This window comes from Podarcis pityusensis (assembly GCF_964106645.2).
Source record: "Podarcis pityusensis genome assembly, chromosome: 6".
NCBI classification, from domain to species: domain Eukaryota; kingdom Metazoa; phylum Chordata; class Lepidosauria; order Squamata; family Lacertidae; genus Podarcis; species Podarcis pityusensis.
The window spans coordinates 98,330,026-98,355,704 of record NC_138030.1 but is presented as its reverse complement, the minus strand read 5'-3'; the positions used below and the strand labels follow the sequence as shown (position 1 = coordinate 98,355,704).

The 25,679-nt window shown below is 49.5% G+C and overlaps 1 long non-coding RNA gene across 2 annotated transcripts in view; it reads left to right on the top strand.

The window, feature by feature from the left end:
• LOC308479934 overlaps positions 1–14,764 on the top strand; it is a 47,225-nt gene extending 32,461 nt beyond the window's left edge. The window contains exons 1-2 of one of the 2 annotated variants that reach the window (XR_013987905.1): positions 10,793–11,247; positions 14,542–14,764. This is a non-coding gene — a long non-coding RNA (uncharacterized lncRNA). Of the gene's footprint in view, positions 1–10,792; positions 11,248–14,541 lie in introns of those variants that run through there. The other variant, XR_013987904.1, reaches the window with a different exon arrangement.
• Positions 14,765–25,679: the final 10,915 nt, after the last annotated feature.

The following is a 25,679-nucleotide window of genomic DNA, read 5'->3' as shown; positions in this document are numbered from 1 at the left end:
TTTTGGTCTCATTACATACACTTTGCGATTTCTGAGTCAATGTGCATTAAAACCAAAGAACACGACTTTGAAATAAGCGAAATCCAAGATTCTTCTTTCTATGGAGATGGAACCCAAAATAACCTATTTTGCTTTGTTTAGGCTTATTACACTTCGCTTTGTTATTTGTGGGTGAATGAACACCGAAAGTGCAATCCAAGCTTAGTTGTCCTCTTTCTATTGAGATGGAACCAAAACACCTATGTTTGATTTGTGCTGATAACAAATTTCCCTCTGCGATTTTTGGGTGCATGTGCATTCTAACCCCAAAAACACCAATTTGAAATAAGCCCAATCAGAGCGTTATCATCTTCTTTTTATGTAGATGGAAGCCAAAACACCTTTTTGCTTTGGTTGGGGTGATTCTGGTGCACACCCAAAAAACACCATGCGAATTGAAATAAGCCCAATCGAAGCTTATTCTTCTTCTTTCTACGCTATGGAAGCGGAAAGATGGTGTTTTGTTATTTTGGTCCCATTACATACTGTCAGGGGTTCAGGGACAGAGGCACAGGGTAGGCAGGAGATGGAGAGCGATGGGGATGAATCCCAGGACAGCGAGGAAGAGGATGACAATGACTCAAGAGATTCCATGAGTCTTTCCAGCGAATCAGAGGATTCCCAGAAGGGGACGCCGGTGGTCAAGGCCAGGGGAGCCCCAGGGGGGACGTGTCAGGAGCAGGGGGCCAGCGGGGGATCCCAAAGTGGCAGCTGGGCGTCAGGACCAGGCTCCCCGCCAGAGTGCAGCGAAGGGGGTGGAGGTTTCAGTGTATCAGGGGAAGCAGCTCCGGCAGCAGAGAAGGGAGGGAGGTCGGAGCAAGCCACCCTCCCGGAAGGGGAGGGGAGTAGTGAAGGGAGTAGTGTAGCTGTTAAAAGGAAGGTTAGAGGTTGGGCGCGCGCGCCAAGTTCAAATGTAGAGGCGCGCGGAAGTACAGGGAGCCCGGAGGAGGGGCCAGGTCCCAAAGCGCGCAGGAGGGGGCAAGAGCAGTCTGGGGATTCCGCGTCAGAGGAATCCAGGAGGGGCAAAACCCCAGCGGGCAGGAAGACCCTGCGGAAAAGGAAAGAGAGAAAGAGGTGGAGCAGCGCAAGCCTCTTAAACTGGTGCAGGGGAGGGACTGACTCAGAGGGGACTTCAGCGGTCTAAGCGTAACAGACGTAGGGCTGCGCGCCTCGGACGTGAAGCAAACAATGAACTGCAATAAACACTTTTGTATATAAGAAGAGATAGGCATTGGTCTTTTGTGAGCTGAGACTTGAGGCAGCCCTGACAGTAAGTCCCCTCTCACAGAAACCGCAAAATTTTTTTTTTGCAAAGCTCACGAAGTTTGGCAGACATGACTACTGAGGAGCAGATAACGACCCTGCAAAACGCAGTCGCTGAACTCTCCGTTGCAGTACGGGTCTCTCAGAAGACAGCTGCCGAAGCAGAAGCGCGATGCCAGGATCTGCAAGCCAGGTGGGATCAGGCGTGCAAAGAGGGGTTCCCGGGGTCCAGATCAGAGGGAATCGGACTCGGACGGAGGGGGGGCAATTTAGTAGCCCACTTCGATGGAAACCTGAAGCATTATCCCAGTTTCAGAGCAGACGTCGTATACGCGCTGCATTTGCTTCGGAAAGACTTCAAAGATGAGGAGGAGAAGGTAGGCTTTATTGTGTCCCATTTGCATGGGGAAGCTAGAGCCTGGTTACGCAATTTGTGGCGCGAAGATGGTCCTGCCCGCAGGAACTCTGATGAATTTATCAAAGCCATGGACGCTTGCTTCCAATCTACAGTTGATGTTGATGTGGCGCGCCGGGAGATGCATGGATTGCGGCAGGGCAAGGCTACAGTGCGTCAGTACCATTCTCGCTTTTTTGCTTTGCTGAATGTGCTGGGCTGGGAAAAGGACTCATTGGCAGTGAGAGACTTGTTCTGGGAGGGGCTTCATGGCTCCGTAAAAGATGAGTTGGCCAGAGGGGACAGACCTCAAACCCTAGCAGACGTCGTGCAGAGGGCACTCACGATAGGAGTGCGCCACGAAGAACGCCCTTGGCACAGTGAGGAGGGGCGCCAAGTCCGCGCACCAGCTAGAGCGCCTCCTTTTCTTCCCAGCGACCTGGGACGTACGCATCCCTCGCCTAGGCTGAGGGAGGGGGAGGAACCAATGGAACTGGGTGGTGCAAAGGCTCAGACAGCTGCCGGAGCCTCAGCGTCTGGAGCATTCAAGGCGAAGCCTCCTAGAGGGACCAGGAAGTGTTACGTCTGTGACAGTGCGCAGCACATGGCCAAAGAGTGTCCCCAGAGGCTCCAGAAGCACACTGCAGCCTTAGCAACAGTAACAGGGGAAGCGCTCCAAGGAGAACAGTTTCAGGGAAACAACAATGCCTGGCTGGAAGCAGACATGCTGGGGCTCAGCCAGGCAAGTCAGTGAAGCAGTCCCCAGCGCTTTTGCAGCCTACAAACCCCTTACCACCCAAGCCAGTGGTGCAGCTCACTGCTACTCTCCAGCTACCTAATGGACTCACCCTGGAAGTCCCCATTACAATTGACTCAGGGAGCAACGCAGACTTCGTGGGGATGCAGTTCATCAAGCAGCATCGCATAGCGCTACTACCAGCCACGCTGCCTCTGAACGTCGTCACGGTAGATGGCAGGAAGTTGCTGGGCGGGCAAGTGGTCCAACAGACGCCACCCATGCTGCTGAAAATTGGGAATCATCGCGAGGTCATCAGTTTCAATGTCACCCGACTGTCAGACACGCCTATAGTGTTAGGCATGAGTTGGCTGGATAGACACAGCCCATCATTAGCGTGGTACCAGCGGCAGCTCACCTTTGGCTCGTCCTACTGCGCACAACACTGCATCCAGACCGGCCAGGAGGAGGAGGGCCAGGAGGAAGGGCAACAGTTGCATCTAGGCATGGTGCAGGCAGTGCCCCACAAGTACAAGGGGTTTTTGGAGGTCTTCTGCGAAAAAGAAGCTGACCAATTACCACCCCACTGGCCCTACGACTGTGCAATTGACCTCTTACCAGGGGCGACGCTGCCGACTGCGAAGCTGTATTCCATGTCTGAAGATGAGATGCAGGAACTCAGGGAGTTCATAGATCACAATTTGAAGCGGGGATTCATCCGAGAATCCAAGGCAGTGGGGGGCAGTCCTGTGTTTTTCGTGAAGAAGAAGGACACGCCCCCAAAAAGGCTCATTGTGGACTATAGGGCCATAAACTCGATGACAAAGCCCAAGGCCTTCCCCATGCCGAAAATTGACGACCTGCTCGCGACGGTACGGAAGGGGAGGATCTTCACCAAGTTGGATCTACGCGGAGCATACAATCTAATACGCATGAGGGAAGGTGACGAGTGGAAGGCGGCCATGTTCACACCGCTGTGCACCTATGAATACAGAGTTATGCCGTTTGGTCTCCAAAATGGCTCCCACTGTTTCCAAGCCTTCATGCACCACGTGCTAGCGGGACTCCTCTACAAGAAGTGCGTATGCTTCCTCGACGACATTCTGATCTTCTCAGAATCGCGCGAGACTCACGAGAGAGACGTAAAGGAGGTCCTGCAGAGGCTGCGGGAGCACAGACTCTACGCCAAACTGGAGAAGTGCCAGTTCGACGTGACGGAGGTGGATTTCCTGGGCTACCGGCTGTCCGACAAGGGACTAGCCATGGACAGCGCCAAGGTCCGCGCGGTGTTGGACTGGAATAGCCCGCGCAATCGGAAGGAGGTCCAGAGGTTCGTCGGCTTCGCCAACTTTTACCGCAAGTTCATCAGGGGTTTTGCGAAAGAGACGGCAGCTATCACGGACACCCTCAGTTCCAAGAAGAAAAAGTTCACATGGACGGACCAAGCGGAGCAGTCCTTCAGGAGACTTAAGAGCCTTTTCGCGTCCGAAGAACAGCTGCTACACGTGAATCCCGGCAGGCCCATGCGGGTTGAAACTGACGCATCTGACAGAGCAGTGGGGGCCGTCCTTTTGCAGGAAGATCCGCAAGGGAACTGGAGGCCCTGCGCTTTCTATTCCCGGAAGCTCAGCAAGTCGGAACAGAACTACACCATCTGGGACAGGGAGTTGTTGGCCATCCACGTGGCTTTCAAGGCGTGGTGGCACTTCCTCATCGGAGCCAAGCACACCGTGCAAGTCCGCACGGACCACAAGAACCTAGAGTATTGGCGCACGACGAAGCTCCAGAGCCAAAGGCACATGAGATGGGCGGAGTTCTTTGCGGATTTCGACTTCAGGATAGAGTATATCCCGGGAGACAACAACGTCATAGCGGATGCCCTCTCCAGGAAACCACAGTATCTCGAGGAAGCGGCACCAGTGGCAGCCAGGCACATTTTCGCACCGCAGGCGTGGGCATGCGCTTCCGCCGCCGTGGACCTGGACGCGGTACGCCGCGCGCTACAGACGGATCCGTTCGCACAATTCAAGATGGAGGAGGTGCGCAGAGGGACAGCAAAGGACGACGAATTCCAGATACGCGACGGCCTGCTAACCCGCAAGGGTGCTCTCTACGTGCCGGGAGACGATCTCCGCGCGAAGGTTTTACAGCAGTTACACGACGCACCCAGCGCGGGTCACTTCGGCAAAGAAAAGACGGCGGACTTAGTAGCCAGGGACTTTTGGTGGCCCCAGATGCGAGGAGAGGTCGCGGATTACGTCGCCAGGTGTGACATGTGTCAGAGGTCCAAGCCAGTGCACAAGAAGCCAGCGGGATTGCTGGAACCGCTGGAGACGCCACTACAGCCGTGGGAAAGGGTGGCGCTGGACTTTTTTACTGATCTGCCCAGTTCGCGAGGCAAAACGGCGGTGCTCGTGGTTGTAGACCTGTTCACCAAGATGGCGCACTTCATTCCTTGCGCGAAGGTGGCAACAGCGGAACAGACCGCCAAGCTGTTCATAGACCACGTGTTCCAGGTGCACGGCTTACCGCGGTCCATCCTGTCCGACCGGGGTCGCCAATTCATTTCCAGTTTCTGGCAGAAGCTCCTGGGCATCCTGAATGTCAAGATCAACTTAGCGTCGGCGAGACACCCGCAAACCAACGGCCAAGCGGAGAGGGTCAACGCCATCATGCAGCAGTACCTGCGATGTTACGCCAATCAAAAGCCTGCAATTTGGGTGGACTACTTACCGATGGCCGAGTTTGCCTACAACAACACGAAGCACGCGTCAACGGGGGTGACACCGTTCTTCGCCAACAATGGGCGACATCCCAGAACCTTCCCGGCGTTGGAGACAACGACGCAGGGGGAGTCGCAGGGAGCTGAGCATTTAGCAGCAGAATTGCAGGAGGTCCACGAGGAGCTACGACGGCACTTGGAACTAGCTAAACACGCCTACAAAGTGCAGGCAGACAGGCACAGGAGGGCAGGAGAAGACATCCAGGTGGGGGACTGGGTATGGTTAGCAGCCCAGGCGGTGCCGGCCAAGTCGTTAGCCAAGAAGAAGCTAGGACACAAACAGTTAGGGCCATACCAAGTTGAGGGCAGGATCAATCCCGTAGCTTTTCGGTTGACCCTCCCAGAAGGTTCCAGAATGCACCCGGTCTTTCATAGGTCAGTGCTCACACCCTACAAGGCCCCACACAGATTTCAGGAGCCAGGGACGGCACCAGACCCACGTAGAAAGTCACAAGGGGGGGGAGTCACCGAAGACCCCGACACTCAACGAGGTCACGGAAATTCTGGACTCGAGATGGGGGGAGGAGGGAGTAGAATACCTCCTCGCCAGGGAAGGTACCCCGGCCAGTGCCAACAGTTGGGTGCCAGATTATGCTCTGGAGGAACCTCTTCTTAAAGACGAGTTCCATGCACTCTTCCCACACAGGCCCATGCCAGCGGAGTATTTTGACGACTGGCTTTTTACGCCCACGCTTTCAGACAGCACCTTCCGGGGGTTCTCCTCCGCAGAGGATACCACGCCAGAATCGAGCCCTCCAAGGGGATCGTGCTCGGGGGTGGACACGGACCGCTCTTACTGGTGGGACAATCAATCAGAAGAGGAGTGGCGCAGGGGGTGGCTAAGGGGGCCTTGGCAAGCAGCATCGCCTGAAGTAACAGGGGGAGGGGAGGACTTGGATGTGTTGGGGGAGGACCCCGGTTTCGAGCACTCATACACTGAACTGGAAGCAGAGGAGATCGACGTCGACGAACTGTATCCAGCATCTACCCCCGCTACAACGGAGCTCCCGGAACCTGCGCCCGAGCAGCGGGAGGGGGGAAGGGGGGGCTTCGAGGGGGGGATGGATGTCAGGGGTTCAGGGACAGAGGCACAGGGTAGGCAGGAGATGGAGAGCGATGGGGATGAGTCCCAGGACAGCGAGGAAGAGGATGACAATGACTCAAGAGATTCCATGAGTCTTTCCAGCGAATCAGAGGATTCCCAGAAGGGGACGCCGGTGGTCAAGGCCAGGGGAGCCCCAGGGGGGACGTGTCAGGAGCAGGGGGCCAGCGGGGGATCCCAAAGTGGCAGCTGGGCGTCAGGACCAGCCTCCCCGCCAGAGTGCAGCGAAGGGGGTGGAGGTTTCAGTGTATCAGGGGAAGCAGCTCCGGCAGCAGAGAAGGGAGGGAGGTCGGAGCAAGCCACCCTCCCGGAAGGGGAGGGGAGTAGTGAAGGGAGTAGTGTAGCTGTTAAAAGGAAGGTTAGAGGTTGGGCGCGGGCGCCAAGTTCAAATGTAGAGGCGCGCGGAAGTAGAGGGAGCCCGGAGGAGGGGCCAGGTCCCAAAGCCCGCAGGATGGGGGCAAGAGCAGTCTGGGGATTCCGCGTCAGAGGAATCGAGGAGGGGCGAAACCCCAGCGGGCAGGAAGACCCTGCGGAAAAGGAAAGAGAGAAAGAGGTGGAGCAGCACAAGCCTCTTAAACTGGTGCAGGGGAGGGACTGACTCAGAGGGGACTTCAGCGGTCTAAGCGTAACAGACGTAGGGCTGCGCGCCTCGGACGTGAAGCAAACAATGAACTGCAATAAACACTTTTGTATATAAGAAGAGATAGGCGTTGGTCTTTTGTGAGCTGAGACTTGAGGCAGCCCTGACACATACACTTTGCGATTTCTGGGTAAATGTGCATTAACACCAAAGAAAACGACTTTGAAATAAGTGAAATCCAAGATTTTTGGGTGCATGTGCATTCTAACCCCAAAAACACCAATTTGAAATAAGCCCAATCAGAGCGTTATCATCTTCTTTTTATGTAGATGGAAGCCAAAACACCTTTTTACTTTGGTTGGGGTGATTCTGGTGAACACCCAAAAAACACCATGCGAATTGAAGTAAGCCCAATCGAAGCTTATTCTTCTTCTTTCTATGCTATGGAAGCGGAAAGATGGTTGTCAGGGCTGCCTCAAGTCTCAGCTCACAAAAGACCAACGCCTGTCTCTTCTTATATACAAAAGTGTTTATTGCAGTTCATTGTTTGCTTCACATCCGAGGCGCGCAGCCCTACGTCTGCTAGGCTTAGACCGCTGAAGTCCCCTCTGAATCCGTCCCTCCCTTGCACCAGTTTAAGAGGCTTGCGCTGCTCCACCTCTTTCTCTCTTTCCTTTTCCGCAGGGTCTTTCTGCCCGCTGGGGTTTCGCCCCTCCTGGATTCCTCTGACGCGTAATCAGACTGCTCTTGCCCCCTCCTGCGGGCTTTGGGACCTGGCCCCTCCTCCGGGCTCCTTCTACATTTGAACTTGGCGCGCGCGCCCAACCTCTAACCTTCCTTTTGACAGCTACACTACTCCCTTCACTACTCCCCTCCCCTTCCGGGAGGGTGGCTTGCTCCGACCTCCCTCCTTTCTCTGCTGCCGGAGCCGCTTCCCCTGATACACTGAAACCTCCACCCCCTTCGCTGCACTCTGGCGGGGAGGCTGGTCCTGACGCCCAGCTGCCACTTTGGGAATCCCCGCTGGCCCCCTGCTCCTGACACGTCCCCCCTGGGGCTCCCCTGGCCTTGACTACCGGCGCCCCCTTCTGGGAATCCTCTGATTCGCTGGAAAGACTCATGGAATCTCTTGAGTCATTGTCATCCTCTTCCTCGCTGTCCTGGGATTCATCCCCATCGCTCTCCATCTCCTGCCTACCCTGTGCCTCTGTCCCTGAACCCCTGACAATGGTGTTTTGTTATTTTGGTCTCATTAAATACACTTTGCGATTTCTGGATAAATGTGCATTAACACCAAAGAACACGACTTTGAAATAAGTGAAATTCAAGATTCTTCTTTCTATGTAGATGGAACCCAAAATAACCTGTTTTGCTTTGTTTAGGCTTATGACACTTCGCTTTGATATCTGTGGGTGAATGAACACCGAAAGTGCAATCCAAGCTTATTCGTCCTCTTTCTATTGAGATGGAACCAAAACACCTATGCTTGATTTGTGTTGATAACAAATTTCCCTCTGCGATAGTGTTGAACTGATGGTGCGATCCTGGGCAGATGCAGAGGCCACAGTGGCAGCTGATACAGGCGCTGCCGGAAGATCCTCAATGAGGAGGAGCGATGATAACGCTAAAACACCTTTTTTATATCTTCTTTTTATGTAGATGGAAGCCAAAACACCTTTGGAAGATGATAACGCTCTCATTGGGCTTATTTCAAATTGGTGTTTTTTGGGGTTAGAATGCACATGCACCCAAAAATCGCAGAGGGATATTTGTTATCAGCACAAATCAAACGCTGGAAGAGGGCAACAGCTGAGGGCATCGGCATGGCCCATCGATTTCCCCGGGCGATGGACGAGCCAGTAGTGGTAGGCAGCCAGGAAAACAGTCCATCGCAGCATACATGGCAAGAGGACTGGTGGAGTTGGTCGATCACCGGCGAGAAGGCCCAGGGGCAGCTTGTGGTCAGTGAGGAGGTCGAAAGTCCTGCTGTAGAGGTATTCATGGACCTCTTCACTCCAGCCACAAGCGTCAGTGCCTCCTTGTCGAGCTGGCTGAAATTCCATTCCGTCAGTTATAGTGTCCTGGAAAAGTAGGCAAACGGTGCTTCTCTTCCATCTGGAAAACGGTGACTAAGGACAGCGCCGATGCCAAAAGGTGAGGTGTCGCAGGCAAGGACCAGCGGCCTGGCTTCACTGTACTGTACCAACACACTGTCCGATGAAAGGAGAGCCTTGACCGCATTGAAGGCCGCCGTCTCCCGATGACCCAAGGACCAAGGTGTCTTCGTGCTGAGGAGTCGGTGAAGAGGCTCAGCCACCGTGGCTTTGTGGGGCAGGAACATGTTATAAAAGTTCAGCAGTCCCAGGAATGCCTGCAACTCCGTCTTGTTCTTTGGGGTGGGGGCCTGCTGGATAGTGCGGATCTTGGATGTGGTCGGGTGAAGGCCGGAGGCGTCGATAAGATAGCCCAGGAACTCCACCTGTGGAACGGCGATCTGGCACTTCTCCCTCTTTACCTTGAGCCCGGCCTCCTGGAACCTGGTCAGCACGGTGCGGAGGCACTCGAACAGCTGCTGGTGTGAGTCTGCAGACACCAAGACGTCATCAAAATATGGTACCACGCCTGGAAGCCCTTGCAGGAAACGCTCCATAAGGCTTTGGAAGATGCCAGGAGCTACACTCACCCCGAACTGCAAACGGCGGCAACGGAATGCCCCTCGGTGGGTGACGATCGTCTGGGCTTCAGCAGTGGCATCATCGACGGGCAGTTGTTGATAGGCTTGGGCAAGGTCCAGCTTAGCAAAGACATTACCCTCACCCAAAGAATGCAGCAGGTGTTGAACCACAGGAACCGGATAAGCGTGCTGCTGAAGTGCCTTGTTGATTGTGCACTTGTAGTCGGCTCGGATTCTGACCGACCCGTCTGGCTTGACAGGCGTGACGATGGGGGTTTCCCACTTGGCATGATCAACCGGCTCCAAAACTCCTTGGGCGATCAGCTTGTCCAGTTGTTCGTCCACCTTAGCCTTGAGAGCAAAGGGAACCCGGCGTGGCTTTAGCTTGATGGGGACAACTTGTGGATCAAGGCTAAAGGAGATGGGCGTACCTGTATATTGCCCCAAAGTGCTGTCAAAAACCTCGGCAAAGTCTTTGCCTCAGTCTCTGCATTAGAGATGCAGTTGATGCCGGTGACTTCCAGGCTGAGGGCATCAGACCAGTCTAGACCTAGGAGGCTTGGCCGCTGACCTTCGACCACTACCAGTCGGAGCAGGCCCGAAAAATCTTTGAAGGCGATCTGGAACCGGCCAACGCCTACAACGGGAATGTCGTTTCCCTGGTAGTCTCTCAGGTGTATGCGATTAGAGTCGAGTTGCCTTTTGGACACTCTGGGTACCAATCTTTTGATGGTGCTCCAAGACACGATGGACAGAGCAGACCCGGTGTCGATCTCCATGTCACATGGAGCTCCTTCAATGAGCACCGTGACGTTCAGCTTGCGTCGCATAGGCGCGTCAGTTTGGCCAATCGTGGTTCCAGACGGGCAGCGGCAGTTGGTGAGAGCGAAACAGCTTTCCTTGGCGGACTGGAGTGACGACTGGGACTTGCGAGTCGGTGAAGGGGGGGTGTCAGACGGAGCCAATCGGCAGACCTTAGTGATGTGGCCCTTTCTGGAACACTTCCGACAGATGGCATCTCTGAATCAACACTTGGCACGGGAATGGTTGCCTCCACAGCCAGCACATTCCGATTGGCCCTTGGACTTCTGTTGGACCTTCCTGCGCTCCTGCTTTGTCTGGTGCACATCATCGTCTTCACTGGAGGATGCCTCATCACTGCTGGCCTCTTCGTGATGCTGGAACTGGAACTAGCTTCCTAGCAAGAGGCGGGCTGCTGGCCTTGCGGATCTCCTGGGTGGAGAGTTCAGCAGCTTCCAAGGCCGCGGCCTCCTCAGTGGCTTTCTGTAGCGTGAGGTCTGGCTTGGCAAGGAGACAGATGTCCCGTACCCCACAGACGATTCAATCCATCAGGGCATCATCTAAGTCTTGGAACTCGCAGTGCATTGCAGCCTGTTGGAGGGCGGTGGTGTAGTTGTTGATTGACTCCCCCTCTGCCTGGTTCCGGTGGTAGAACGCATGGCGGGCAGCAATCTTGGACGGCTTTGGTGTGTAGTGGTTGCGGAGCTTCTCTTGGATCGTGTCCTACGATGTTGCCTGGACTGCTACAGGCGCAACCAATGCTCGGGCCGTCTCAAACACCTCAGGCCCACAGAGGCTGAGGAATAGGCCCCGCTTACGCTCCTGTGATACTTGCGTCAGCTCGTTGGCTTGGAGGTAGCAGTCGAACCGAGCGAGGTAGGAGTCCCCGCAAACGGCGGTAGAGGCACAAGCGAAGCCAGGATTCCGATGCCGGCGTAGAGGGCGATGGATGGAACACTGTTCTCTAGCCAGAACAGTCAGCTCTGAATTGGTTCTGTTGAGTGATTTCGCTCAGTGATTCAGCTCAGTTCAGAGGGTGGCTGCATCTGGTTGTGCTCTAATGTCCATCGATCCCACCTTTGTCACCAGAGTTAAGTTGTGGGTGAACATATCAGGCGACACAGCGATTCTTCAAACAACTCTTGTTTATTCACAGGCCGGGACATAACTGAACTGAAGGGCTCAGTTAGCCTGCTTATATAGAGCTCCAGTACCATGTTACTGTAACAACTTTCTAAAACTATCCAATCACTGAATGTCACTTTTGATCCTTCATTTGCATAACTATCTACAGTATCCCCCTGCTGGCCCAGGGTGAGAACTTCAGTACATAACACTTGGGTCTCCAGCTGTTTGGGGGCTACAACTCCCATCCTCCCTGCCCCTCAGGTACCCACTTACCCAGAGACACACAGAGATAGGCTGAAAAGGATTACAGATAAGGACATGGAAGGATAATGTCCAACTCCTCATGCCCTGTCTCTAGGCAGAACCTAATGTATCTATCTGGAACACAACCTCCAAGCAAAGCAGTTCTTGTCTCTAAGCAGAATCTATAGTATCTATCTGAGTATGTGTAATGCTGTAACTTTTGATTGGATAAAGACCTGATTCAAGAATGTATAAAGGGAAGCTTCTCCTGTTGGGAGAGGCCGGACTTTGGAACTTATTCCTCTGTGCCACTGCTTGTTGCCGGCAAACAATTAAAACTTTCTTGCTGCGTGCTCATTTGACTGGCCTAACCTATTGCTACAATGGGAGTTGTAGTGCAGCAAAAGCTGGGTGCCCAAGTTTGGGAAACTATGTGTGATCAGAAACCAGGCATGTTGATCAGGGTTTTAAAATGCTGAAGTTATACCTCCTGCACCTGGTCGCTTTCTGATAATAGCTGTTTCGGGTATACAGCAAAAAGTATCCCACGCTAAAAAACCTACAAAATCAATAAGTTTTGCAACAAGGATAAATCTATCTATATTTATAATCTATTTCTGCTTGCGTGTCACCTGTCGCATGTTACTACCCCACCACAGTGCCCCTGAACTGTCAGTTTCTCTCCCCCCCCCCACCACCATGAATGGGCTGTTAATTGTCAGGCGGCAGAGGAACCAATCCCCACGGCAGGTTGCCAGGAACAGATAAGACAAGGAAAAGTCCTTACCATTTGCTTTTTATTCAATATTTACAGAGAGGCTTGGGAATGCAGCCTCTTGGAATAATGGCATTGTCCCAAGTAAATCTCATAGAATCATAGAGTTGGAAGAGACCACAAGGGCCATCGAGTCCAACCCCCTGCCAAGCAGGAAACAATCTCCTCTACCCTTCTCCCACCTCATTCGTCAACAGCACCACCCCCTCAATGATTGCCACTAAGTGCCCTCTGTCTTTGAGCTCTTTGCTCTCCTATTTTTAAGGCTTGCTGGGTTCTGGGAGATGGTGGGTCTGGGATGCTTTCTAGTGATAACTGTCAGCCAGCTGCTCCGGCTCTGCCTGCTTCTCCTCTCCCATTATTTCCCAGCTTTTCACCTCATCTGCTTCTGAGCTGTGGCCTCCCTCAAACCCCTGTTGTAATTCTCAACTGTCATCTTCTTCTCTGGAAGGGTCAGGCTGGGGAAGCCATCTCCACCATGCCTCCTCTGCCCAGTCCCTGACATCCACTGATGTGGATAAACTGTCCAAGTCACTCCTTCTGAGCCTCCTTACACAAGCATCAAAATGTCAGACTACTTAATAAAAAGTTTCAGCAAGAAAATATTAACATCAGCTAATATCCATGAGACTTCTGCACAAGTAACTCTAGTTGGGATGTAGCAAGATATATATTCACAGCAAATTTCAAGAGGAAGCGTATGCTTTGTTTTTGGGAAAGTGAGAATGGATTTATTACTCAACAGTGGAGGAAAGACAAGGCACATGAGTGGGAATGAGAAAGGAGACTTTGGTTCTTAAAGGCATGGAAGCCACATTTGCCACTTTAAGCCTCTGTGCTCCTTTAGGACCTGATACTCCTTTTTCTTAACATAAAACAGAAGAGGTGCAGTTCAACAAGACAAGGTTGTCCCTTTTCCCTGTTCTTTTTCATATTAACATTAGAAATACTAAATTCAGTAATGAGGTAGGAGGAGGAAATCAAAGGGATTGCATTAGGGAAAAGGTCCTTTAAACTAAAAGCTTTTGCCAATGATTTAATATTAACAGTTGAAGATCCCAAAAAAAAGTACGGTATTCCCAAAGCTTTAGAAAAAAATAACAGAATTTGGCGAAGTGTCGGGATTCAGACTCAACAGAGCAAAAACAAAACTAATGGTTAAAAATATGCAGGAAGAAGAATAAAAAGGATCTGAGGGAAATAACAGGATTGGAAATAGTTAAAAAAGCACTATATTTTGGCATCCAAATCACAATGAAAAGCATTAATTTGTATGATGACAACTACAAAAAGACCTGGAAAGAAATTAGTAAAGATTTAGAAATCTGGTCAAGATTGAAATTATCATTTTGGCGAAGAATCTCGGTAATAAAAATGAATATATTGCCCAATTTACTTTTTCTTTTTCAGATGATTCCAATCATAACAAAACAACAACAAAAAAAGATTGGAGGAAAGTGCTGACAAAATTTATCTGGCAAGGAAAGAAACCTCGCATCAAATATAAATTATTGACCGATAGGAAAGAGAGAGGAGGATTTGTGTTGCCAAATTTCAAAATTTATTATAAAGCTGAGTGTTTAATCTGGATAAAATATTGGATTCTATTGGAAAAATTAGATATATTAGATCTAGAGAGCTTCAACAAGAGATATGGGTGGCACATAAAATAATAAAAGTCCACAAAGGATTTAACAACCATATTATCAGGAAGCAACAACCATATTATTGGAGGCATTTGCGGTTAAAAAATGAAACATGACAGGGAATTGGGAAACGTATAGGCAACTATTAAAGGAAGAACAAGACCAGATAAAGTTGAAATCATTTGAAGATAATAAGGCACCACCTCACAGACTGGCTCCAATATCACCACTTAAACAACGTTTTTAATTTGGATAAAAAATTAGGCTTTGAAAAGGAAGAATCAAAATTACAAAAAGTTCTATTAAGAAACTGTTACATTGTGGGTGAACATATCAGACGACACAGCGATTCTTCAAACAGCTCTTGTTTATTCACAGGCCAGAACAGAACTGAACTGAAGGGTTCAGCCAGCCTGCTTATATAGAGCTCCACTACAACGCAACTGTAACAACTTTCTGTAACTATCCAATCACTGAACGTCACTTTCAATCCCTTATTTGCATATGTGGACCTGAGTGAAAACTACCTACTGTATCCCCCTGCTGGCCCAGGGTGAGAACTTCAGTACATAACAGAAACAATAAAAAATTATTATCAAAAGTATATGATTTCATATTGGAATGGAACTTAAAAGATGAAGTAAAAGAAGTACAGATCAAATGGGCCCAGGACATTGGTCATGCAATACATTTAGAACAGTGGGATAGGCTTCTAAAGATTGATATAAGGTTTACCGCCTGTTACTCCATAAAAGAAAACATTATGAAAATGTTTTACAGGAGGCACATAACAACTTCAAAACTTGCCAAAATATACAAGTCTAGATCCAACCTTTGTTGGAAATGCAAGGAGGTAGAGGAAACCATGATGCATTTATGGTGGGGCTGCGGAAAAGTCAAAAATTTTTGGAGTTGTGTGCATGAGGAATGAAAAAAGATGCTCAAAATTCCTCTAGAAAAAAAACCTGAAGCATTTCTTTTGAGCATAATTGGAAAGGACATACCACAGGACAGGAAAGCAATATTTCTATACACAGCCGCCGCAGCCAGGCTCCTACTTGCCAAAAACTGGAAAAGAAACTAGATACCCACAAAGGAAGATTGGCTAAATAAACCTTTTGAATTCACTGAAGGTCACAGTGGAAATGGTTTGAAGAATACATGAGTAAACACTGTTCTACAAACAACATGCTGATATGTTTAGACTAAATGTGTAAAGCTGACTCAGAAAATAAAATATTAGTAAAATAACAATATTAAGGATGAGAGATAAAGATTGCAATGTAAATAAGAATATTAAGGAATAAGAAATGATGTACACTGGTGGAGGGAAGTCACATAAGTGTAGTGTTTTTGTATTATTTGTATTTGTATTCAAGTTTTCTAAAGTAAGTGAGTATATGTTTGGTTGTACGTGCATATTAAATAATAAAAGTAAAAAAAATTAAAACGGAAGGGATGCAGTTCAAATGCAGCTCAAACTAGGCAAATAATAAGCAATTAAGCCTCTAAATACAGAGGTCGGCAACCTAAGGGCCATGGGTCAGTAGTGGCCCATGAGGCTTGTCTAACTGGCCCATGGCGACCCCTGCTGCCCCCGCCACCCGCTCTTACTGGCACAGCGCAGAGCGGGGACTGACTTCCGGGTTGATGGCGCCTATACACACAGAAATAGTGTGTGCACATGGGTGCTCCGCTGACCTGGATGTGCACCGGAAATAGTGTGTGCGCAAGCATGTGGGACCCCTTCATGACCCTTGCCGTGGCGAAGAGGCTTGAATAACTCAGAGAAGCTATGAACTATGCCAAGCAGGGCACCCAAGATGAACAGGTCATAGTGGAGAGTTTTGACCAAACGTGATCCACCTGGAGGAGGAACCGGCAAGCCACTCCAATATCCCTGCCAAGAAAACTCCATGGACAAAGGCAACAGGCATATAAAAGTTATGACTCTGGAAGATGAGCTCCTCGGGTCGGAAGGCATCCAACATGCTACTGAGGAAGAGCGGAGGACAAGTACAAGTAGATTCAGAGCTGATGAAGTGGCTGGGCCAAAGCCGAAAGGACGCTCAGTTGCGGATATGCCTGGAAGCAAAAGGAAAGTCCAATGCTGTAAAGAAAAATATTGCATAGGAACCTGGAATGTAAGAACCATGAACCTGGGTAAGTTGGATGTGGTCAAAAATGAGATGGCAAGAATAAATATTGACATCCTGGCATCAGTGAACTAAAATGGACGGGAATGGGCGAATTCAGTTCGGATGACCATCATATCTACTACTGTGGGCAAGAATCCCATAAAAGAAATGGAGTGGCCTTCATAGTTAACAAAAGAGTGGCGAGAGCTGTACTGGGATGCAATCTCAAAAATGATAGAATGATCTCAGTACGAATCCAAGGCAGACCTTTTAACATCACAGTAATCCAAGTTTATGCACCAACTACTGGTGCTGAAGAAACTGAAATTGAGCAATTCTATGAAGACTTACAGCACCTTATGGAAGTGACACCAAAGAAGGATATTCTTCTCATTATAGGGGATTGGAATGCTAAAGTAGGGAATCAAGAGATAAAAGGAACAACTGGCAAGTTTGGCCTTGGAGATCAAAACGAAGCAGGGCAAAGGCTAACAGAGTTCTGTCAAGAGAACAAGCTGGTCATCACAAACAATCTTTTCCAACAAGACAAGAGACGACTCTACACATGGACATCACCAGATGGGCAGCATCGAAATCAGATTGATTATATTCTCTGTAGCCAAAGATGGTGAAGCTCTATACAGTCAGCAAAAACAAGACCTGGAGCTGACTGTGGCTCAGATCATCAGCTTCTTATAGAAAAATTCAGGCTTAAACTGAAGAAAGTAGGAAAAACCACTGGCCCGGTAAGATACAATCTAAATCAAATCCCTTATGAATACACAGTGGAAGTGAGGAACAGGTTTAAGGATTTAGATTTGGTGCCTGAAGAACTATGGATGGAGGCTTGTAACATTATACAGGAGGCAGCAACGAAAACCATCCCAATGAAAAGGAAATGCAAGAAAGCAAAGTGGCTGTCCAACGAGGTCTTACAAATAGCGGGGGAGAGAAGGCAAGCAAAATGCTAGGGAGATAGTGAAAGATATAGGAAATTGAATGCAGATTTCCCGAAAATAGCAAGGAGAGACAAGAAGGCCTTCTTAAACGAGCAATGCAAAGAAATAGAGGAAAACAACAGAATGGGAAGAACCAGAGATCTGTTCAAGAAAATTGGAGATATGAAAGGAACATTTCGTACAAAGTTTACCATAATAAAGGACAAAAGTGGTAAGGACCTAACAGAAGCAGAAGACATCAAGAAGAGGTGGCAAGAATACACAGAGGAATTATACCAGAAAGATATGGATGGCTCATACACCCCAGGTAGTGTGGTTGCTGACCTTGAGGCAGACATCCTTGAGAGTGAAGTCAAATGGGCCTTAGAAAAGCACTGCTAATAACAAGGCCAGTGGAAGTGATGGTATTCCAGCTGAACTATTTAAAATTTTAAAAGATGATGCTGTTAAGGTGCTACACTCAATATGCCAGCAAATTTGGAAAACTCAGCAGTGGCCAGAGGATTGGAGAAGATCAGTCTACATCCCAATCCCAAAGAAGGGCAGTGCCAAAGAATGCGCCAACTACCGCACAATTGCACTCATTTCACACCCTAGCAAGGTTATGCTTAAAATTCTACAAGGAAGGCTCAAGCAGTATGTGGACCGAGAACTCCCAGAAGTGCAAGCTGGATTTAGAAGAGAAAGAGGAACCAGAGACCAAATTGCAAACATACGCTGTATTATGGAGAAAGCTAGAGAGTTCCAGAAAGACATCTACTTCTGCTTCATTGACTATGCAAAAGCCTTTGACTGTGTCGACCACAGCAAACTATGGCAAGTTCTTAAAGAAATGGGAGTGCCTGATCACCTCATCTGTCTCCTGAGAAATCTCTATGTGAGACATCACCTTGCCAACAAAGGTCCGTATAGTAAAAGCTATGGTTTTCCCAGTAGTGATGTATGGAAGTGAGAGCTGGACCATAAAGAAGGCTGATCGCCGAAGAATTGATGCTTTTGAATTATGGTGCTGGAGGAGATTCTTGAGAGTCCCATGGACTGCAAGAAGATCAAACGCATCCATTCTTAAGGAAATCAGCCCTGAGTGCTCACTGGAAGGACAGATCGTGAAGCTGAGGCTCCAATACTTTGGCCACCTCATGAGAAGAGAAGACTCCCTGGAAAAGACCCTGATGTTGGGAAAGATTGAGGGCACAAGGAAAAGGGGATGACAGAGGACAAGATGGTTGGACGGTGTTCTTGAAGCTACCAGCATGAGTTTGACCAAACTGCGGGAGGCAGTGGAAGACAGGAGTGCCTGGCGTGCTCTGGTCCATGGGGTCACGAAGAGTCGGACACGACTAAACGACTAAAGAACAACAAAGCATGTGGGACAGAGAAGCGCCCGTGCGCATGTGCATACACTATTTCTGGTGCACTTCTGGGTCGGAGGAGCGCCAGAAATAGCGTGTGCACACATGCACGGGCACTCCTCCCACCTGGTTGGAGCGTGGACCGGCTCATCATCGGATAAGGTTGCCGACTAGTAGCTCTAAAACCATAAGTTAGCAGTGTGGGGGGGGGGGGGGGAGACGGGTTCAGTGGGAAGATCCAACAGCAGGACAGGCTGCCAGTTCCTGCCGCAACTGAATCCGCATCATACCTCAGTTAACTCCCAAGAATTTGAATCCTGCATTGCAGGGGGTTGGGCTAGATGACCTGAACTGATTTGGGCAGATCTTCTTGAGCTAGGCGTGCAAAGCACCTCCTCATTTGAAATCTCCCAAAACAGCCATTTAAAAGCTCTTGGGGAAGCGAAGCTCTGTGTCCACACGTTCCCTCTGTAGTCGCTGCAAGGCAAAAGACTGGTCAAGTGAAGCAGTGGGAGTGGAGAAAGAACAAAGAAACCTGTAACTGACTGTGATCAATTAATTATAAGTACCACTGCAATCGGACCAGCCGAAACTACTGACTGTCTCCAAATGTATTTATACCTGTACTTTGTATTGACACGCAGGTCACGGTGAATCATTCTCTCCCCCCCCCCCCGAAACAAAAAGGCAACTGGATTCTGAGGATAATTACAACGACGACTTCGTCCAAATACCAAAACTTGCATCCAGACGTTATAGAAGCAAAATATCTCGGTTTTTTTTACTTCGATTCTTGCATCAAAGGCAAGGAAAACCGCCGTGTAGCATTATGGGTGCGTCCTATGCAAACGAAAGAGGGCTCTCGGCCAATCAAGAAGGCTTGCAGATGACTGGCTCCCTGCGAGGTTTCGATTCCGCTTGCAAAGCGTCTCAAAGGCAGAAGTACAACCGGTGCAGCGCGTGGGGTCGTGTGCAGAGACGGGAGGCAAAAGCTGCGCTGCATCCCCTGACCCAGAGGGCCGGAACTGCACGGGGCATCGGGCTCCCCGGCGGGCTCCAGGGCGGCTGCCCCCGGGACGCGCCAGCCGCAAGCGCCATCCGCCAGAGCAGCGGCGCCTCCCGCTGAAGCGCGGCATGCTTAGCCCGGCAAAGCTCTCCCTGGCTGCGCGCGGGGCTGCTGCTCTCGCTCCGCGATCCGGGGCCCGCCGCCTTCGCCCGGCTTGGCTCGCCCCCAGGCCGCTCTCGGGCGCGCCTTCCCCTCGGGGCAAGGGACAATCCTGCCTCGGCCTGCCGGGCTTCCTTTCTCCCCAGCACCCGAGGGAGACTCTCCTGCCCCGCCGCAGGGGGGCTCAGGCTGGAGAGGAAGGGGGGCCTGAGGCCCAGGACCCAGAGCGCATCGCCGCTGCGGAAATGGAGCCAAGGCGGGGTGGAATCCGCAGGGACGGCCGGGCCAAGAGAGGGGCTACCTGGGGCGGCGGGGGGGGGGATGCATCACTGCAAAAGACGAGGAGGAAGACCCCTCCCGACACCCCCGAGACACCAAAGGGGGGACCCTCCCCCTTAGAGGCAGCCCCTGGGGCACTCCCCCCCCATCCTCCACCAGCCAAGCAGCGCCCAGAGCGCCTGCCCTCGAGGGACACAGGCCCACAGCTGCCCAGGTTCGGGGGGGGGGAAATTCCTCGGTCCCACACGTCCCCGACTCCCCCCGGCTGCTACACAAAAGAAGGAGGGAAAACCAAGCGGGTGGGTAAGCAGAGAGCCGGTGGGAGGAGGAGGCGCCTCAGCCAATTCCAGAAGGCGAGAGGGCACCGAGACTGACCGCTTCCCTCTCGGAGGAGGGCTGCTATCTCCGGAGACCCCGGCAAAGACGCGCCGCCCCCCCCCCCCCATTCACGGCAGCGCTGATGGAAACGGGAAGCGGAGCAGGATGGCCAAGGGGACGGGGGGGGGGCTCCTGATGCGGGGCCAGCATGAGATTCTGTCGGGGGCACGTCAAGAGGGCAGAGGCCTCCCCCCTGCAAGGAGACTCTTCTGGTGCCCTCCCTTCAGATTTCAAGGAAATGATCTGACTCTTCTTAGAAGACATCTGAAGGCAGCCCTGCTCAGGGAAGTTTTTAAGGTTTGAGGTCTTACTATGTTTTTATATCTACTGTAGGCCGCCCAGAGTGGCTAGGGAAACAGCTAGAAAGCGGGGTATAAATCATAAAATTATTAGTATTCTTATTAATTATTATTACTACTGCAGCACCCTACTCTCCATCTACTGGCAGGCAATATTGCCCCATGGGATCCTTGTTCCATGAAGCTGCTCCCCGCCAGGACTCTGGTCCAAAAAGTGGGGCAGACAATTTCTCATAGATGCTTCACTGCCTGCTTTGCCTCTGTATTGCTGTGCAAACTATTAAACTCTGCTTGCAAGAGGCCGTGAGGAGAGAGTCAAGCCTCACGGATTGGAATGCAAGTCACACAACCATTAGCCCCAATCAGGGTCCCCATCTAGGTGGCGCCAAGGGCCTCCCATTCTCTCCCCCCCCCCCCCATTTTCAATATTTTGCGGCCTGTGGCTGGCCCCGTCAAGCCTTCCCACAGCTGCGCCAGGCCTTGCGGCATCTTCTCACTGTGTGACATCACACACATGGGCCTGCACACCCACCCAAAAGTTGGGCGGAACCTGGTACCTGTGGTCCCATTGTTACTGTGTAAATGCATGTGGGTAGCAGGGATCACTGTAAAGTAGGGTTGTCAGATGTCCCCGGGGACCGTCCCCGGATTTGCAGATCTGACCCCGGGAAACGGGTAGCGCCAGCCTCAGCCCTGGCTGGTGAGCCGACTGCGCTACCAGGCTGGCTCTGGGCTGCTGACTGCCGCTGCTGCCGCCACTGCCGAAGGGGAACCAGGGATGTCCACTGGTACAGATCTCCTGCCCCCTTCCCCCTTTGTTTTGACTGATTGGGGGAGGCTTGGGAGTTGCTGGCAGGCGGCCGTTGCCCAGTTTTTAATAAACTCTGCTCATTTATGTTGCACAGGGTGTGAAAGCTTTGCACCTTTATACAATATGCATGTGTGCTTGGGCCCAGGATCTTTTGCCTCACCATCCCCACTACAGACTCCCTGTTGCTACTCAACTTAAAAAAAAGAAAAAAAAGTGTCCCTGGATTCATTGAAGAAAATCTGGTAACCATACTGTAAAGCATTCAATATCTACCTAACTCCCTATCAAAAAGTCATGGCCCCAGTCATATGGTAGCTTAATTTCAGAGCTAAAAGTATTTTTGAGAGATTTTGAGCATTTTTCGATTTAAAAAAAATGAATTTTAAACAAGTTTTACTGTTGCAATTTCTGCTTTGGCCAATAGATGGCAGTGTTGTGATGTGACGCAGCCAAGCTATTGTAAAAGGATCAAGCTTCTCGTTTTTTCTCTATGCTTTAAATTCAATGCAGGTACCTTGGTTCTCAAACAACTTTGCACTCAAACAATTTGAAACCCAAACACTGCAAACCCATAAGTAAGTGCTCCAGTTTGCGAATGTGCTGAATGTGCTCCGTTTTGAGTGTTACGCTTCCAATTTGAGTGCCACACTTCTGTTTTGAGTGTTATGCTGAGGTCTGTCTGATTTTGCTATTTTGCGTTTTTGTTTTTGCAGTGCTTTTTTGTTTGTTTTTGTGACTGTGTGGAACCTAGTTCAGCTACTGATTGCTGGATTGTGTGACTGCAGTACATTGTTTATTGTTTTCATTTTATGGACCAATGGTCTCGTTAGATAGTAAAAATTCATGTAAAATTGGGTTAATTCATTTTTTTTATAATAATATTTATTGATAATTTCAAAATTACAAGAAAAATAAAAAATGACAAACAACGCTACAATACAAAAAAGGAAAAAGAAGAAGAACACAATAAAAAAAGGAGAAAAGCACAAAATGAGAAAACCAATATAACAATACAGCAATAAAAAAGTAAAAAAGAAGAAAAAAAGAGAGAGAAAAAACGAAAATCCCAAATTGCATATCCATAATTTCCATTTGCTTGTTTCATTGACCTCCTCACACCTCCATTTTTGTATTCTAGTTTAGTAATTATTTCAGCAAATTCTTTCCATCTTTCTCAATTTTTGTTATAAAATTTGTCTTAACAATTTAACCTAGTAATTAGCTCAACAAATCCTTACCATCTTTCCCCATATTCTATTATTCAGATTACCTTAATTTATTTATCCTTATCTTACCCCTAAGTGCCTTAAAACTTAAATCTTAAATTTCAGATATACATAACTCCTAATATCATTTCTGCTAGAGTCGTATAGTTTCATTCCCACATTTTCCCTAATATTCATTAGCTGGTTCTAAAATAAAAAAGTTTCCATTATAAATTCTCTTCCAATCATCATCCAGCGTCTCTTCTTCCTGGTCTCGGGTCATGTCAGTCCTTATTGTCCATTCCGTCTAGTCCATCAACCTGGAAGCCTTATGTCCGAGGCCCTTAAATCTCTTCCATGTCCCTTCTGCAATTCTTCTTCATCTTGTTTGTGCTTGCCCTTTTCCTTGTCTCTTGTTGGTCTCTGTCTTAGTTTCTTTCCTTTCTCATTGAGGAGTAGGTCTCTGGGGGATTCCAACCCAAAATTGTCTCCATCACCCTTCATCCAGCTCACCCATTCCCCACAGTCCCACTCCCCACAGTCCTCGATGTAATCCAAAATGAATTTCAGAATCTCTCCAAAGCTAGAAGTCTCCTCATCTCCAGACTCCCCTTAGCCCGCTCCAGCTTCAATCTTCAATAACAGTGGCTTATGCTCCTGTAGGGCCTCGGGTCTCTCCATTTGTACTATTTGAGGTGCAGCCACATCCTCCTCCATTGTCAACTGCACTTGCCCAGTCGGTACAGATTGATAGATTGGTTCTTGGATGATTTCTGTATCAATGTTATTAACCACAACAGTCAAATCCATTTTCTCATTCATTAAGTCCATCTTTTCATGCATCTGTTCCAGCAAAGCATTTGTCTTGCATAGAGCAAGCAACCAGTCTTTCTCCCAGCTCATCTTTGTTCAAGGTCAAAAAAGTCTGTTCCCACAATCTTAATCTCACAGATGTTGGGTCTCAAATATGCTGCAACAACAATTTAGCAAGCTCCCTCTAGAGGAGACAATCTACTTGTAGCCATTTTTTTTTTTTAAGACAAAGGAAAGTTACTTTCATTTTTCAGATGTTTCAGACGTTTTTCAGATATTTTGTTTCTTTAAGATGCAAAAGGCAACATTAGAATCAACTTGTTTCTCTTCATTAGCTATCTGTCAAAGTGTTACGTTCACCGTCAATGAACCTCAGCAACAGTTTCTGTCTCTGACACCCTGTTCCCAGGTTAGAGACGATGGAAACTTATCCTTCTTAACTCCCTCTCCTGGTAGAGTTAAACAGAGTCCCCCCCCCTTTTCTCCTGCTTCCAAGGGGGGTTTCAGTGGTTCTAAATGAAGGAAATTCAGTCCTTTTTTGACAGCTTCCCAGCTTTAGCTTGCAAAATTTTTGCTTTAGTCTATATACAAGGAAACGGAAGGCGGACTTCCTGTTTACACCTTCCCGCTTCGTTACCAAATTAAAACAATTTCTTGATCCAATTTTCCGTTTCTACTCACGGGTACTTGTTTTAAGTCCAATTGTCCACAGGAAAAAGTCAGCGCTCTCTGGCAATGGCTGTGCGGCTTCACTCCGTGAAAGTAGCAGTCAGTTCGTAGCACCGCGCTTCTCACCCCACTTCGCTCCGGAGCCCCTAGATGGGATTCCCCGCGAGTAGGGGGGGCGCTTCTGGTGCCCTGCCGAACCCCACGTTCCCAGGCTTCCTCCGACCTGGGATTTCTAGTGGGTCCCCACCTTCGCCGCGGCGGGAAGACCCAGTTTTCACGGAGCCCATTCCTCCGGTCGGAGGAACTCCGCCATTCACCAATGGTGCTGACCCGGAAGTCCTGGGTTAATTCATTTTGCATTACCTTCTATGGGAAAGCACACCTTGGTTTTGGAACGCTTTGGTTTTGGAATGGACTTCTAGAATGGGTTAAGTTTGAGAACCAAGGTACCACTGTACAGGCAGGATTTTTTGATTTTTGAATTTTGAATTTTTGTTTTTTGCATCCTGAGAAAGTTTTGAAATACTAGCATTTTTGCATTCTATTTGTGCATTTAAAAAATAATAATTTTTGGAAGCTTTTTTTTCCCCTTTTGCATTTTTTAATGTATTAAGAAATCAAAACCCGATAGAGGTGAAGACTCAAAGTCCTGGGGGAACCAAAACAAGTGAGCAGTGTTTATCATCTTCAGAAATTTCACAGGGCCCCAGATGATTTACACCAAAGAAGGTAAGAGGCAAAGATGCTCCAAAACTTAGAAAAAGCATATGGATTCACAAGCGTATGCATTGTATATTTGTGAGAGATTTCTTTAATCTGAGGCTTGAATCCAAGAAGGATTGTAATGAGCATGTGGCAACCCCAGCCCTAACCCTCACCCCACCCCAACCTAATCCCCTAACCCAACCTTAACTCAACTCTCACCCACTCCAAACCCTCATCCATCTTTCACACAGACCTGACCCTAACCCCCAACCTTTAGGTGTAGCAGGAGACCCTAATTAATAGGAGGGTGTACCTGATCAAACTAAGGGCACGGATAAACTCCCCTCAGCCAGACCTAGGAAAGACATCTAGAAAGAAGGTTTGGGGCCACTTGGATAGAGGCAAAGTGGTGATTTCATGCCCGTCTGGTTCATATGTTATGGCTTCTATCAGCATTTAAAGCTAAACTAACGCGGGTGGCGCTGTGGGTTAAACCACAGAGCCTAGGGCTTGCCGATCAGAAGGTCGGCGGTTCGAATCCCCATGACAGGGTGAGCTCCCGTTGCTCAGTCCCTGCTGCTGCCCACCTAGCAGTTCGAAAGCACATCAAAGTGCAAGTAGATAAATAGGTACCGTTCCAGCGGGAAGGTAAACGGCGTTTCCGTGCGCTGCGCTGGTTTGCCAGAAGCGGCTTCGTCATGCTGGCCACATGACCCGGAAGCTGTACGCCGGCTCCCTCGGCC